This window comes from Tiliqua scincoides, chromosome 4 (genome assembly GCF_035046505.1).
Source record: "Tiliqua scincoides isolate rTilSci1 chromosome 4, rTilSci1.hap2, whole genome shotgun sequence".
NCBI lineage: Eukaryota > Metazoa > Chordata > Lepidosauria > Squamata > Scincidae > Tiliqua > Tiliqua scincoides.
The window spans coordinates 3358937-3374823 of NC_089824.1; positions in this window are offsets into that span (position 1 = coordinate 3358937).

The following is a 15887-nucleotide window of genomic DNA, read 5'->3' on the forward strand; positions in this document are numbered from 1 at the left end:
AGATTCTCCCTCTGCCCCAAGGCTTTGATACGCTTAAATTATGTGGGGATAGGTTCCAGGGCAGATGCTGAGTGAACAAATGCTTTGTTGTCACATGGAAACACCCTTAGGGTGTTTTCTCGCATGCTTAAATTATGATTTTCCATCTCTCAAACCAGTAATTTGAAAGTAATATTTAGCATTGATTAAAATCCTGTGTTCTGTCCCACATAAGAACAATTAAAGTTGGGTGAAATTAGAAAGATTAAAAGTAGTAAACCTGCACTTAGACTTGCTACTTTTTCCTTCAGCCAATTCAAAGCACTTTGTTTTACTCTGGTCAGGAAAGGAAGGTCAAATATTTGTCTGACACAGAGATTCAAGATGGTTTTCCAGCACAGGTTTGATATTTTTAAGGCCTGGCTGAGGTTCTTGGCTGGTGTGTGCACTGATGTGCTTCATAGGCTGGTGTGTGCACTGATGTGCAACATGGAGTTGCAGGTGTGACTTGCACACTTGCCACACATGCCATCATGACGTTTGATATGTGCAGAACTTGGGCTCAGTTGACTGCTGTAAATTGGCCTGAGGGGATCGTAGCCTGTACCCTTTCATGAGCCAATAGGCAGTCAGTCTGAGTTTGCCTGAGGAGGACCAAATGGAAAACTGCTGCAGGAGAGAAGGCTGCAGTACCAGTGGAGGACAGGTAGAGGCTGCTGTGTGCAGAGGAACTGAGGCCTATAAAAGGGACTGCACAAGCAAGGAGCAGAAGGACCACCAGGGAAGCTTGGGAGAGAAGGAGCTGAAAGAGCAAGCTGGAGAGACCACCAGGGAAAGAGCTGCGGAGAGGAGCTGAACCCTGAGCTCTGCAGGAGAGCTGAGAGAGCTGTTGGAAGGAGCCCTGGGAGAGAGTGCCCCTTGCTGGAGCTAAGAATCAGAGGGGAACTTCCATCAAGCCTCCAGCCCTTGGCCTGCCTCAAGTCTTGCCTCCTGCCTGCTTCAGGTCTTCACTCAATTGGGGGAATTTGGAACAAGGTCATTTTGTTTTACTTGGTGCAGGTTCCATTCCTCCTAATAAAAGCCTTTAAACTTACTTTGGTGTCAGTGGTCTCTTGATCCTGCATAACACTATCGAAACACATGTCTCAGACAAACTTCAGTGGAGTTGGTTCTTTAGGGGCTGGTTAGTGAAATCAAGCTGTGCAGATTGCATGTCTGAACTCATTCCTTAAATTCTGTCTTCCAGAGCTGATTTTCTAGTTTGTTTATCATTTATACCTTGCCTTTCAGTATGTTGTGGTTCAAGATGGCTAACAATATACAAACATGCACCATATACTTTAAAACAAAAATATAAATTAAAAAACGAAACCTTTTAAGAACAGGAGATAGAAGCAAAAACATGTTTAAAAATAAGGCGCAATTTAGCTGATAAAACCAATGTTCAGAAAGGAAGAATTTTCAGCTTCCACTTCAGAGGGGAGGGCAGTCCAAAATGAGAGCACTACTACCACGAAGACCCTCTGTCTAGAACCCACCGAACATTTCTCTTAAGAGTAGCCAGACACAGCCTTGGAAGCAAATCCCATGGCTCAGGCAGGTTCACGAGAAGGCAGACAGTCTTGGAGGTATCCTGGTTCCAGACCGTGTAGGGACCAAAGTCAGCAGTTAATGAACCCAGGAGGTAAACTGGCAGCCAGCGCACAGTGTAAAGTTAGGTCAACATGAGCCATATGCTTAGCAACCACCAGCATCCTAACGGGATTACACACTGGCTGAAACTTGAACTATTTTCAAAGGCAGCCTTGTGTTGAGGGCATTGCAGTATTCCAGCAGAAATGTTTTTAAGTCTTCTGTCTGCCTGTGCGTTGCTACTTTTGTCATTTGTAGTCTGTAAAGGACTAACTTCTGGGAGGGTTTGTTGCCTGGATGCCTGGAGGTAATTCTTATGCACCATTGGTAACTAGGCAAGCAAGAACATAGTTTGAATAAATAGCTGTTTGCATTATGCTTTCCTTGAAGAGAGATTTTGCAGCAAACAGTATTAAGGGTCAGAGGAGCAGTATTGTGGGGAAGAGGCAAACTCCTATGATGTGAGTGGTCCCATTGCATTATCACAAGTTATGCTTATGTCACAGTGACTTAGTTGGAAGAGCAAAGGCAATTGGTCAAGCTGGCTGCCAGTGTCACAGTGGCCGCCATTCCTTTTGAGACTAGCTTGAACTAGGCTTTGTGCTTACCTGTGGCAGACCCAGTAACATCTCTCTGGGGGGCAGGAGAGAATCTCTTCCATTGTTCCAAAACGTAAGTCGCCCAGAAAACAACTAGGCCAAACAAATAAGACAATTTGGGGGAGCAGGGGAGGAAGCGGGGCAATAGCTGAGTTTATTCAGATGTAAGCTCGCAGAGTGACTGATTGGGAAGAGCTAACTGTGGGGCAGTGGGGGATGCTAAAGAAACTGATTGAAATTAGAAAGAAGCTCTGAAAACTGTTAAATCTAATAGTCTTGTAAAGGGCTTGAAAACAAAAATATGTGACCAGCCTGCCAAAAACACAAGTTGGGAGTAAAACAGAAACAGGAAATTGGTGTTGTATTTGGGGGAATATGTGAGTGTAGGCAAGGTAAAGCCATGATAACTCAGCAGTAGATCAAAAACCCACAACCCCTATTTGGACCTTCCCACACCCTTGCGCTAATTTTTGCTGCTCTCTTGTAGCCTCCTGCTTTGAAAGATACAAAAGAGAAGCTTCTGTTAGAGGAGAAGCCACTGCAGGAGAATCCCATTTCTACGTAACCTTTTGCATCTAATGTGGTGTGGCTTGAGCATTTTGTGTGATGTCCTTTCCATGCTCAGATGTCTAGGTCTTATCTTCTTAGACCCTACTCTACAGCTTACTGATTCCCTAGGTAAGGATGCTTTCATATTAGTTCTAATACCTGGCAATGTCAGTTTATTTCTTGCAGGTTCAGCATGTTTCATTGCTTCTTGCTCACCCTGATTAGGGGATTAGCTGCCTTTTGAATAATCTCTTTGAGACTATCCCAGGGAAGCCTACAATCTGCTTTAGCTACACAGGGCAGGGGAGGAAGGGATACAGTAGGTCAGGTCTTTGCATGGAGCTCACTCTTTTGTCCAATCTCTCCATTTGCTTGTTTTGCTAAGGAGCTTACTAAAGCTAGAGGAGGCCAACAGGAGCAAAGTCACATACCAAAAGATGGCAATGGTGCGTTGAAGAAAGAAAAACCCAGGCACCTTCAGGTATATCCCACAAGCTGGGGTGTGACTTTGGGAAGTGAGTTGAATCTTAAAGGGGAATAGTGATTCTTCATATGTCAAAGTAGTGGCTGGTTACTCTGGGCATGTATGGTATGTAGCATGATATACTCATGCCTCTTATGACATGAAGACAATTTGAGGGTAGGCCTGTCTGCGGCGGTGTTTGTGGAGAGAGGTCCTGGGGGTACGCAGGGAGCTGGGAATGGCCACAAGGCAGCTAGAACTAAATTTAATGCTGTTAAATTGTAATGCATTCTAATTTGGGAATGTTTTAAAACTAAATGCCCAGTTGACCAAGCACGTTGCATTTTCTGGCCAGAAGCAGGGCTGTAGCTATGGAGAAGGGGGGAAGGGCCTAGCCCCATAAGGATACCCCTCCCCCCTGAATTAAATAACATTAATAAATTAAATAGCTTTTAAATATATCAGAGTTAAATGTAGGTTTCTGTGGTTTCACATTCTGTATACCTCCCCCTCCCCCTAGTACTCCTGGCTATAAGCCTAGTGCTGGAAAGTGGGACTTGGGGCTATGACTTACTAAGCATTTGGGTTGTAGTCTGGTTGGGTGCATTTTCTGGTTCAGGACCAGGTAGGGCCAAGGTGTGTCACTTCTGCTAGCAGCTGCTTGTTTCAGGTGGAAAATGGATGCATGTGGAAGTTCGCAAAATGCCTGTCAAACGTAGCACAGCCTCTTGGCCACTGCTGGCTTCACCCACTCAGGACGTGTGCCAGTCCTTTCGCACTGGATCTCTTTTTCATGTTGACATCTCCAAATCCAAAATCTACAATACAATCATGAATAGGTTTGACAAGGTACAATCAGTTTAAGGCAGCAGTTGTGGGGTTGTGCATACATAAGAACAGCCCCACTGGATCAGGCCATAGGCCCATCTAGTCCAGCTTCCTGTATCTCACAGCGGCCCACCAAATGCCCCAGGGAGCACATCAATAACAAGAGACCTGCGTCCTGGTGCCCTCCCTTGCATCTGACATTCTGACATAGCCCGTTTCTAAAATCAGGAGGTTGCGCATACACATCATGGCTTGTACCCCATAATGGTTTTTTCCTCCAGAAACTTGTCCAATCCCCTTTTAAATGCACCCAGGCCAGATGCCGTCACCACATACTGTGGCAAGGAGTTCCACAGACCAACCACACGCTGAGTAAAGAAATATTATCTTTTGTTTGTCCTAACCCTCCCAACACTCCATTTTAGTGGATGTCCCCTGGTTCTGGTGTTCTGTGAGAGTGTAAAGAGCATCTCTCTATCCATGTTATCCTTCCCATGCATAATTTTGTATGTCTCAATCATGTCCCCCTGCAGGGGTCTCTTTTCTAGGCTGAAGAGGCCCAAACGCCATAGCCTTTCCTCATAAGGAAGGTGCCCCAGCCCCGTAATCATCTTAGTCGCTCTCTTTTGCACCTTTTCCATTTCCACTATGTCCTTTTTGAGATGCGGTGACCAGAACTAGATGCAATACTCCAGGTGTGGCCTTACCATAGATTTGTACAACGGCATTATAATATTAGCCGTTTTGTTCTCAATACCTTTCCTAATGATCCCAAGCATAGAAATGACCTTCTTCACTGCTGCCACACATTGGGTCGACACTTTCATCAACCTGTCCACCACCACCCCAAGATCTCTCTCCTGATCTGTCACAGAACTCATCACCCTACATGTGAAGTTTTGATTTTTTGCCCCAATGTGCATGACTTTACACTTAACTGACATTGAAACGCATCTGCCATTTAGCTGCCCATTCTGCCAGTCTGGAGAGATCCTTCTGGAGCTCCTCACAATCACTTCTGGTCTTCACAACTGGGAAAAGTTTGGTGTCATCTGCAAATTTAGCCACCTCACTGCTCAACCCTGTCTCCAGGTCATTTATGAAGAGGTTGAAAAGCACTGAAAGTACATAACCAGCTCACTGGGAATGAAGTCTGACCCTGGCACAGGTCAAGAGGGAGAAACTGTTCTCTGAGGTTGCTGTGTGCCTGTTTGCACTTCTGATGGATGCATCAGTGTGATCAGAACCATCTGAAAACACTTCAGGCATCTCTCTTGTGTCTTGGGAAGGATGAACTGGTGCTGAGAGGCTGTGCTTGCATTTTAAGGGAGTGTCTGCAGTCCCATAAGCGGTGCCTGTGACAAGATAACTATCAGTGATGAAATCCACCTAGCCTGGGCAGCATAAATACATGGTTGGAAATACATGGCTCATGACTCCTGGATTTGATGGGTCTTTTACCCATAAGGATGCAGTGATGCAAAATTATTCATGAGTTAGAGCCCAATCCTTTAATTAGAGCCCAATTAGAGCTCTGATGCAGCTGTGCCAATGGGGCTTGCACTGCATCCTTTGGTGGAGGGCAGCCACTGAGGCCTGCTTAAGATAAGGGAATATTTGTACCCTTACCTGGGGGCTGCATTGTGGCTGAATCAGCCCTGGAAAGTGGGATAGGGTTGGGCCCTCAAGTCTCTTTGACTTCAGTTTGGGCTGTGTGAGAGCCTCTGCAGGGGGATTTGCAAACGTCCATATCCATGCAGCATTCACCTGAAATATACTATATTCACCTGAAAAGCCCTATACTGCTCTGGGCCAGGTTATCTTAGAGATTGCCTACTCCCGTACAATCCGGCTCGTCCTCTCAGGTCATCAGAGAAGGCCTTTTTACAAGTGCCGCCGCCTAAGGAGGTACGTGGGGTGGCGGCAAGAAATAGGGCCTTCTCAGTAGTGGCACCAACGTTGTGGAACTCCCTTCCCCTTGACTTGAGAATGGCTCCCTCTCTTGAGTCCTTTCGGCGAGGCCTGAAGGCCTTGTTGTTTAACCAAGCCTTCTGACGTTATGGCCTTTTTAACATCTTTTATATATCTTTTAGTTGCTTTTTTACAACTAGGCCCGATTCCTCTAAGAACTGCTGTTTTATGCTCTTTTATTCTGACTCTTCTGACTACTGTTTTTATGGGTTCTGCTAATGTGTTTTTTAATATGTTTTTATTTGTGAAATTATGTTTTAATTTGTTTTATATGATGTTAGCCGCCCTGGGTCCCTTTTTGGGAGAAGGGCGGGATAAAAATAAAGTTTTATTATTATTATTATTATTATTATTATATGCAGCTGGTGCTCTTTCCCTGTGTATCTTCCCAACTGAAAGGAGGAGAAGCTGGAAATTCAGAGAATGGGCCTGAAACCTCACTGGGAGACCTCCCTGATGGTCCTTTGTCGGGCTGTTGCCAGGATTTGCTTAGTGTCTTCTGATATATAGGAGCTTTCTCTGTGTGTCGGGGTGTGGGCAGGGCCTGGAGGGCCAGTGAGGCCTGCAGCCAGGCAGCCCCCCTGCCAGAGGCCCTCCAGGCTTCTCAGGGGGGCTGTGGGGCCAGGACACCTGGCTTAAGCTGGAGGGTCCAGCCCTCTGTGTTTGCCAGTGGAGAGATGTGCCGCCCAGAAGCACTGCCGGTAATGCCAGGCCTTGCTGGGAGTGGTCTGGCCCTGGCTCCGCTGAGGGCCTCCGTGCGGCTGGCTGTCATCTGCTGGACGTGTGTGGGCCCTCTGAACCCCCCAAACCCTGAGCGTGGACCACAGCTGGAGGACTGGCAGGCCCAAGGCCACCCGGCAGCGCTGCCGCAAAGAAGGGCCTTCCTGCTCCGGAGGTGGAGGGGAAGGCTGAGCATGGCCAGGGGCTCAGACTGTGGCCCCCATCGCCACTTGCGACTGAAAGGGCGCTCGGTCACCACTGGCGCAGCTTCTGCTGCAAGAGGGAAGGGGCTGTTGAACCCCCCAAATCGGAAGCCGTGGCGTCTCTGAGATTCCCCCTTTTCCTTGAGCTCTCACCAGAGGCAAAGGGACCCCCACCATGCCCCTCAGGCGACCCCCTCAGGGGCATTCTGAGTGTGGTCCCCTAGTGCAGAGTGTTGCTGTGGAAACCCACCACTTAAAAGCCTTGGTTCCTCTAAGGTCCCCCCATTTCCCTTGAGCTCCCACCAGTGGCAAAGGGACCCCTGTCATGCCCCTCAGGCAACCCCTCTCAGCCCATCCACATGTGCTGAGGGGAAGGGGCCAGCGGGAAGGGCCGTGCACATGCGGAATGTTGCTGCGGAAACCCACCACTTAGAAGCTTTCTCTGTGTGTGTCTTGAATACGTACCTGTTATTTCTCTTTCTCCCCTGGGGGCTGGGGACAAGAATAGGCCCTCAGTTTGGCTGTACTTGTTGTAAGAGGCGACTAAACAGCCACCGGGTAGATGGGACTCGTCAGCCTGGGAAGGCAGCTCATCTGAGAGAAGGAAAGCTCTGATCCCAAACCTCCAGTACCTTGTGGCTGCATCCAGTTATGGGAAAGGCTTCAGGAGTCAACCTCGAGGCAAAATCTGGAGCTGGAGTCCCTGAGGCAGTTCATGGCTGAACACAGTCACGTTCTGGGAACTCCTGCGACGCCGCTGGAACCAACTGTATTGGCCTTTCCATTGGACCATTTAAGCGACATGGAGAGGGGGGGACTTGCTGTATAGGAAACAGTCTATCTTCCATATGTACCTTACCCAGGCTTTGCGCACTGGAGAGGACACTGTTCCGGAACCACTATTTGGAGCGCGATACCATAGTCTTCCAAGACTGAAGGATGCCAACTATTTCTTTTTCAGGAGAAGGCCAAATCCATCCCATCCAACATGCCTTTCCTGGAGAAGGAAGAGTACTCTTCCAGGTGAGCAGCCAGGACTCTTCGCTTTGGCTTTGCAGGGCTAGAGGTGCTGTGGTGGCAGCAGACTTGCTCTGAACCAGGCCTGCCCATATTGCGTAGTGTGGGTCTGGCAAAGGGGAGATGCAATTGAGGAGAGTTGGACCCTCTCCACCTGCCACTGCCGCTTGTCTTTCTGTGGTCTCTTCACGCATGCCCCATGACCCCATTGTGGATTTCACCAGCTGTGCTAATTACCAGTATCTGCGCTCTGCTGGCAAGAGAAGTGTGTGTGGGGAGAGGCAGGGGCAGGCTGTCAGAAGTAGGCTGTGAACAAGAGAGACCTGAGAACTCTTGCTTTAAAAGTCATTACCTCCCCCCTCCCTGTCCTCCTCTTCATATGTGATTGGAGAGCAAGTGGGTGTCTGCCTTCATCACATCTAGTCTGGTCCTCAGTTAATCAGCATCTAGGTCATTACTGTTCTAGCATCCCAGGATGAGAAAATTGCACAAAGACACGCAAAGGTGTACAACCTAATTGTTTGATTCCTACAGGGGTGCCCAAACCCCAGCCCTGGGGCCACATGCGGCCCTCAAGGCCTCTCAATGCAGCCCTCAGGGAGCCCCCAGTCTCTAATGAGCCTCTGGCCCTCTTGAAACTTGCTGGAGCCCGCACTGGCCTGACGCAACTGCTTTCAGCGTGAGGGCGACTGTTTGACCGTGAGCTGTGGGATGAGAGCTTCCTCCACTGCTTGCTGTTTCACATCTGTGATGCAGTAGCAGGAGCAGCAAAGGAAAGGCCAGTCTTGCTTTTTGCAAGGCCTTTTATGGGCCTTGAGCTATTGCAAGATCTTCATTCATTCATATAAGTTCCATCTCTAATAAATTCATGTAAATTTATTCAAATTTTAAATGTAAATTAATTCTTTTTTCCTTGTCCTCCTGAGATGATGTGGCCCTCCTGCCAAAAACGTTGGACACCCCTGCTATAATAAGTAAAGTGTTTTGAGTTCTGTAAAGTGTTTGAACCTAGATTTTTGCACAAGTGTCTAACTTTCCCTCTCTCCTTTAAAAATTTGTCTCACTTGCCTGAAAGTGTAAAAAAAAAAAGAGGGGAATGTCATATATTCTACTTTTCTCTCTCTCTCTCTCTCTCTCTCTCTCTCCCCCCCCCCCCCCATGAAGGCCTTAAAACCCTAGGTCAGTTTTTCATTTGTAAACATCTGTTCTGTAAATGAGTAAAGAAAGATCACGTTGCCTTCTGTTAAGTAGCAGCTCCTCTTGGATCGTTGCGTATAGACAAAGTGTTGCTTCTTATAATGTTTTACACTTACCTTCTGTTATTTTTCTTAATGGCTGGTTCTTCAACAACGTGTGCAGCATTTATACTACCCCTGTCCAGTTAGCTGCAAAGCAAAATTGTTCATAAATAACCTGAATAATTTCACAGCAATACTTATTGTGTACTTTTTGCAAAGGAGAGCGAATGGATCTTTCCTTCTAGCTTGGCTGGCTAAAGCCATCTGGAGGCTCTTTATTACATAAAGTCTCTAAGCTGCATGAGCTGTCTGGAGATCAGCTATGTAGCAAATTAATTGTGGCTTCAGGAGCATTTGCACACTAACACTAAAAGGTTGTCCCTTATGCAATATTTCCATCCACGCAGTCAGGATGGCTGAAGACTTGGCACAAGGAAGGACTTTCCTTTGTTTTTCTGAAGAAAATGCAATAGCAATGATAAACTGAATTTGTGGTTTTCTAAGCTCTCCAAATTAATTATTGTCAGAAATTAAAGAAGGGAAGTAAAATGTTGGCACAGGGTTGCTGAAGTGCATTAAATGAGATGCAGCCCAGTCCTGTGCCAAGGAAGTGTTTTTTCCCTTCTGAACTTCATTCTGGGGCCACACATGACAGGGCTTTTTTTGGTCCCAGCCTCCAGGCTTTGGGACTCCCTTCCACTGGAGGTCAGCTTTGCTTCTTCATTGGTGACTTTTTGGCAGTAAAAACTTGTTTGTTTGAGCAGGTGTTTCAGTAACATTGCACACCCCCTCATGTACTATTTAGTTGTCTCAGTTTTACTTGGTGATTTTTGGTTTGGGGCTTGATCTTCAGTGATGTTTTGATGATTTTCTTATTATTGGTGTGTTTGAATGATCTTGTGTGTGTTTGAGTGATCCAGGTTTGCTGTGTAGACCTGGAGGCAGAAAGGGGGGTGCAAGTCCTTGGGTAAATGCAAATATATTGGCTCCCTGTTGGAGGAATGAATATCTCCCTGAATGAGATTCAAGAAATATATGAAAGAAATGCATGAATAAACTCTGGCAGGAGGAAGGCACGCAGGTGTTGCTAGATCCAAGTGGGAGGGGAACAGTCGATCTCTCCATTTGCTTGTTTTGGTGTGCAGGGGGGTTGGTGGTTGCCTAGCAAACAGGTCTTTGCCTCTTGCTATCCCTCTGGACCAGTGTAGGCTGGCCTACCTGTAGGGTGGACTGGACCTGCAGAGGGCAGTAATCCACCCCTAGGCACAAGTGACACAGGGAATGTGGACACCTGTGCTGAAGTCTTGTTTAGGTCGCAGATTGTGGAGTCCACACTAGAGCAGTGTGTCCCCTGCACACACACAAAATAATTAAATTTCTAATAATTAGAGAAGATTTATTAGAGATTTATTATTTATAGAGAAGGGCTGCTGCTTTTCTTGCAGGCTGAGGCTGCGGGTGGGGGGGAGGAGGTTGTTCTCCACGCTCTCTGGTGGTTGGTGGGGAAGTGGTCACTTGGTAAGATGCTGAAAGTGATCAAAGGCTATCCTCTTATTCCTGGGACCACCTGTGGTCCACTGACCATGAATTGGGAACTAGCAGTCTAGAGCTGTCAGACTGTACTGAGTTACATGTTTGATGGGATGCCTTGAATGCTTTTCTCTTCCAGAGGCTTTGGGAGTGCCATGGACTTCTCAGAGTATAACGGCCACAGTGTTAATCTCAGGTAAAAGCAGGAGAAGGAGCTCCATTGAGGCAAGCACCTCAAGGTTTTCCTGTAGTAGTTACTTGTTCTAAGCCCTCTTCATTTGTTCCCTCTCATTTTCTCTCCTCATGTTTTGGGCATGAGCAAGCACCCTTCCTGTTTTCTATAAGGATGGCTTCTGCCTGTGCATGGAAAGATTCTTTGATTGCAGATGGTCAGCTGTTAGCATTCACAGTCTTAGAGAGACAGTTTCCCCAAGGACAGTGTTTGCCTGTGCAGATGAATGATGTCTGTGGAGAGAGGGGTGGGTGGGCTGCAGTGCGTAACATAAGAACAGCCCCACTGGATCAGGCCATAGGCCCATCTAGTTCAGCTTCCTGTACCTCACAGCGGCCCACCAAATGCCCCAGGGAGCACACCAGATAACAAGAGACCTGCATCCTGGTGCCCTCCCTTGCATTGGCATTCTGACATAGCCCATTTCTAAAATCAGGAGGTTGCACATACACATCATGGCTTGTACCCCGTAATGGATTCTTCCTCCAGAAACTTGTCCAATCCCCTTTTAAAGGCATCTTGGCCAGATGCCGTCACCACATCCTGCAGCAAGGAGTTCCACAGACCAACCACACACTGAGTAAAGAAATATTTTCTTTTGTCTGTCCTAACCCTCCCAACACTCAGTTTTAGTGGATGTCCCCTGGTTCTGGTGTTCTGTGAGAGTGTAAAGAGCATCTCTGTATCCACTCTGTCCATCCCCTGCATAATTTTGTATGTCTCAATCATATCCCCCCTGAGGCGCCTCTTTTCTAGGCTGAAGAGGCCCAAATGCCTTAGCCTTTCCTCATAAGGAAGGCGCCCCAGCCCAGTTATCATCTTAGTCGCTCTCTTTTGCACCTTTTCCATTTACACTATGTCCTTTTTGAGATGTGTCGACCAGAACTGGACACAATACTCCAGGACTGATCAGCATCAGGGCTCACTGGTGTCCTTTTGGAGTTAATGTAAGTGTGCTTAGAGAAAATCTGAATAGGGCTCTAGTTGCTGCTTTGCATAAGCACTTGGAAGAAGCACTAAGTAGTCTTATTTTAAATGTGGTTTGTGTCCAAATGGGGTGGGGATCACAGGGGCAGATAAAATAAGACCATTGTTAGGATCTACTAATGTTTGCAAAGCAGATGCAAACTTTGAGTTGCATAGAAGTCTACTTTATTCCTGCTATATTAAAAAAAAATTAGAAAAAGGAAAAATGCATCTAAAAAGGGCATGCAAGTTTTTTCGGGATAGTAATGAAGGACATAGTTGCAACTAATTAGGTTAAAGCTGGGTCTTGGGCAAAAGATCTCTAGTTGCACAGAGATGTGTTGGGACTAGTAAGTGTAAGATCTCCCTTTAAAAATATGAAAGCCAATTGTTGGTCAAGGCTATCTGTGCAAATCTGGAGTTCCCTTGTGCTATGCTTGCATTTAGACCAGAGCCCGTGGCAAAGCAGATGAAGCTGGAAAGACCAGAGGAGCTGTACTCTTCTAAGAACAATAATAAGGCCGTAAGTTTGATGGAAGGTTATATAGTAGCAATATGTACGTAATTCGGAGATTTCAGCTAACTGCAGACATTGACCAATAACCAGTATGGGGTGTGTTTAAATCTGCATCAGGTTTAATTCAAATTGTGTTGAATTCTGTGATCAGTATATATTATGCAAATTAAGGATATTTGCTCGTAGATGCTTATTATGCATATTTGATTTTGCTGCAGCTACTCATCGGCAGTGTCAGTCCCCTGCAAGCCTCCAGAGACTTGCCTCCTGTTCTGGGGGAGTCCTGTTTGACTCCCTTTTGCGATTTCACAAAACCCAAAGAGCCCAAATGTTTGAAGAAAAACACAGTGGGCAGCATCCCAAATGACTCCTCCATGAACAGAAGATTCCTCTGAGAAGGGATGGTGTGCTCAGCTCATGCATCACCCATCATGATAGATATTATGCCAAAGTTACACACATTTGTGCTGTTTTTCATACATTTGGAGCCTGGATTTTGCCTCTCGTTTGCGGGTTTTGTTAGTTGACTTTTAAGATTTCCCTAAGTACTGCTGGAAGAACACAAGTACTGTATTACCTTGCTGGAGCAGGCCAAAGGAGGCTCATCAAGTCCAGCTTCCCATAGTGACCAACCCAGGTGCCTCTTCCCCCATCCCATAGTTTGCTTCTCTCATAACTGATATGATAGGTACACTGCCTCTGATCATGCAGGTTCCTCTTTGCTTGTGTGACTGAGAGACCTGGATGAATCTGTCATCCTTAATCAGTGCAAATCTTTCTGAAACGAGTGTCCTTCAACTCACCCAGTGGCAGCAAATTAAATATGCGCTGTGTGAAGAGGGGCTTCTTTTGAATTGTCCAGAATCTCCTGTCTGTTTCATTGAATGACTTGGGGTCTTGAGGAAAAGAGGAAAAAAATGTGGTCCACTGTCTCCACTCCCTGCATGATATTAGAAACTTGCCCATATGCTCTCAAACCCACCTTTGCAGACTGAAGGGTCAGAATTTTTTTTTTAAAGCAGTGACAATCTCAGAGCGGTGTCTTCTACCCACACTGGTGTGGTATGCTTGCAGAATTCTCACATGGCCTTGCTTATGGGATGCTTCCCTTCCTTTTCCTTTCTTTTTGGCAGGTTACAAGACAGCCAGCAAAGAATGTCTCTGTCTGTTCAGAAAGAGCTAGCGCAACGGTGGAGGAAAGAATGAAAGCAGAGAACACCTCTGGCCCAGCAGTGAAGACTGATCAGCAGGAGGACAGTCCAGTGCTGGAGGAAAGGCCAGGAAGCCCTGGCAGACCAGATGTCAATGAGCTGGAGGAGCAGTGGCTGAAGGGAGCCAAGGAGACCAAAGGACAAGGGGATAGAGGCTTCGCTGAGCAGAGGACACCTCAGAAGAAGGGAGAAGTGAAGGCTGAGGAAGACTTGGATAGAGAAACTGAGGTGGAAAGAGGGAGCAACAGTGAGGAAATGGATGAAAGGATGTATGAGGAGGAGGAGCTGGCCAAGGCTGGCCATGAGGTTGGGGGACTCTTTGAAATCCAGGTGGAGTGTGACTCTGGAGATCGGAAGTATACAAAGAGGAAGAAGAGTGAAAAGAGGGAGGCCCCAGAGGATGCTTGCGGCGCAGGTAGGAAGCCCAAGAGAAGCAAGGCTAAAGGAACTGCCAAGAAAGCAGAGGCCGAGCAACCCTCCCGGAAGAGGAAGGCAAAGGACAACAGTGGATGCAAGAGGAAGAAGCCAAAGAAAGAGGAGTGTGGGAAAGATGAGGCGGACAAGTGGAAGTGGTGAGTTGTGTGTTTAGACTAGGCTGACTTGTGTGTGTGCACTATAGAGATGCAGAGAGTTCAAGGCTATACAGGGGCAAGTTCAAGATAAATCATGAGTGGGACAGAACATGCGGCAAAGAGCAAGGGTTTGTGTTTGTTGCTGCCCTTGTTATGGAGTGCAATCTGACTCCATGTTTGGTGGCAGGAAAGTTGCATCCTTCTGGAGGAGCCAAAGCTCCATGGGAGAGCAGCTGCTTTGCTTGTTAAAGGATCCAGGTTTGATGCCTGACATCTCTAGTCTTTCCTGATGAGATGTCTGGTGATGAGAAAGTTGACCTGAGAAGCTGAAGAGCTGCTTCCTATCAGAGCAGACTAAGCTGGATGGACCAGTGGTCTGGCATAATTATATATCGGTAGCTTCACTTGCTCGTATTTCTCCCAGGCAACTTCACTGGCTTTGGTTTGCAGGTTGGGAAGTTGGTGGAAGGAAGCAGTTTTTATTTAAAACCACCTGCTGGCTGTAAGAAACACTTGGAACTAGTTTGCATGATACTTGGTTGCCTGGCTTATCTTGACTTCACACCATTTTGCACCCACTGCGTGGAATGACTCCGAAGGGGATGGGTTGCTTGCACGCTGCGGTGAGATTCCCTGCAAAACACCCCTCTAGCTACCCCACAGATACAAACCAGCCTTAATCCAAACTCGTTAGCTCTATATGAGAAGTTCTGCTGCTTTCTGCATTAATATGTAGGGTAGCAGATAGCAAGGTGCTAAATGTTCTTAGTGGGCTCAAGGGCTATCCGTTGTTATGCCCAGAGCCAACCCTACCCAAGAGGAAAATTTATTTGCAAGATTCGTATCCCACCTTTCTCCCACATTGAAGGGAATTCAAGGCAGCTAACCACATAAAAACAGTACAATTGAGTTAAAACAGTACTAAAAACATAAAAACTTAAATCAATTAAAACGTTAAAATAAAGCAAACAACCTGGATCACACAACTATTAAAATAGGTTTCATTAAATGCTCCAGCCCACAGTATCAGTTAAAAACTTTCCTGAATAAAAAGGTCTTAGGCCCCACTGGAAGGTTGCTAAAATTTCATAACAATTTTCTGGAATTGCTTTTGGGACTTGGAGTTGACCTTTGTGCAAATCCCCACCCCACTCTCCAACCGTTATTAAAATTGCAGTGTTTGCCTTCTTGATTTCTCTCTGTTTTCAGCTGGAAGTTCTTTCATTTCTGATTTCTTCAGCAGCTAGCATATGCCTGCAGCTCCAGCACATGCTTAAGCTTTAATTTGTGTCATCAATGAGGACTAGATGCTTGCTTTGAAACAAACTCATAGCCAAGGCTCTCAAGTGCTGTTGGCTGCCCATCCCGCCTTCAGAGCAGAAGGCCCAGGACAATCTGATATGGTGCTGCTGTACTTTTTTGGACTAAAATCCATTTGCCCGCTAGGTGCCACTATAGAGCAATGATTTTCGTATTTTCGGAATTCTTGAACTGTCAAGAATCTACAGTCTGCATTTTGAATGTTTAAACAGACATTGTAACAAAGGATATTTGAAGTTTTATATTCAGTAAGGTTATTTGGATGAATTACTTGGTTGGGGCTGAAATCCTAATGAACAATTTACTTGGGAGTAAGACCTGTTGAACCCAGTGGAACTGA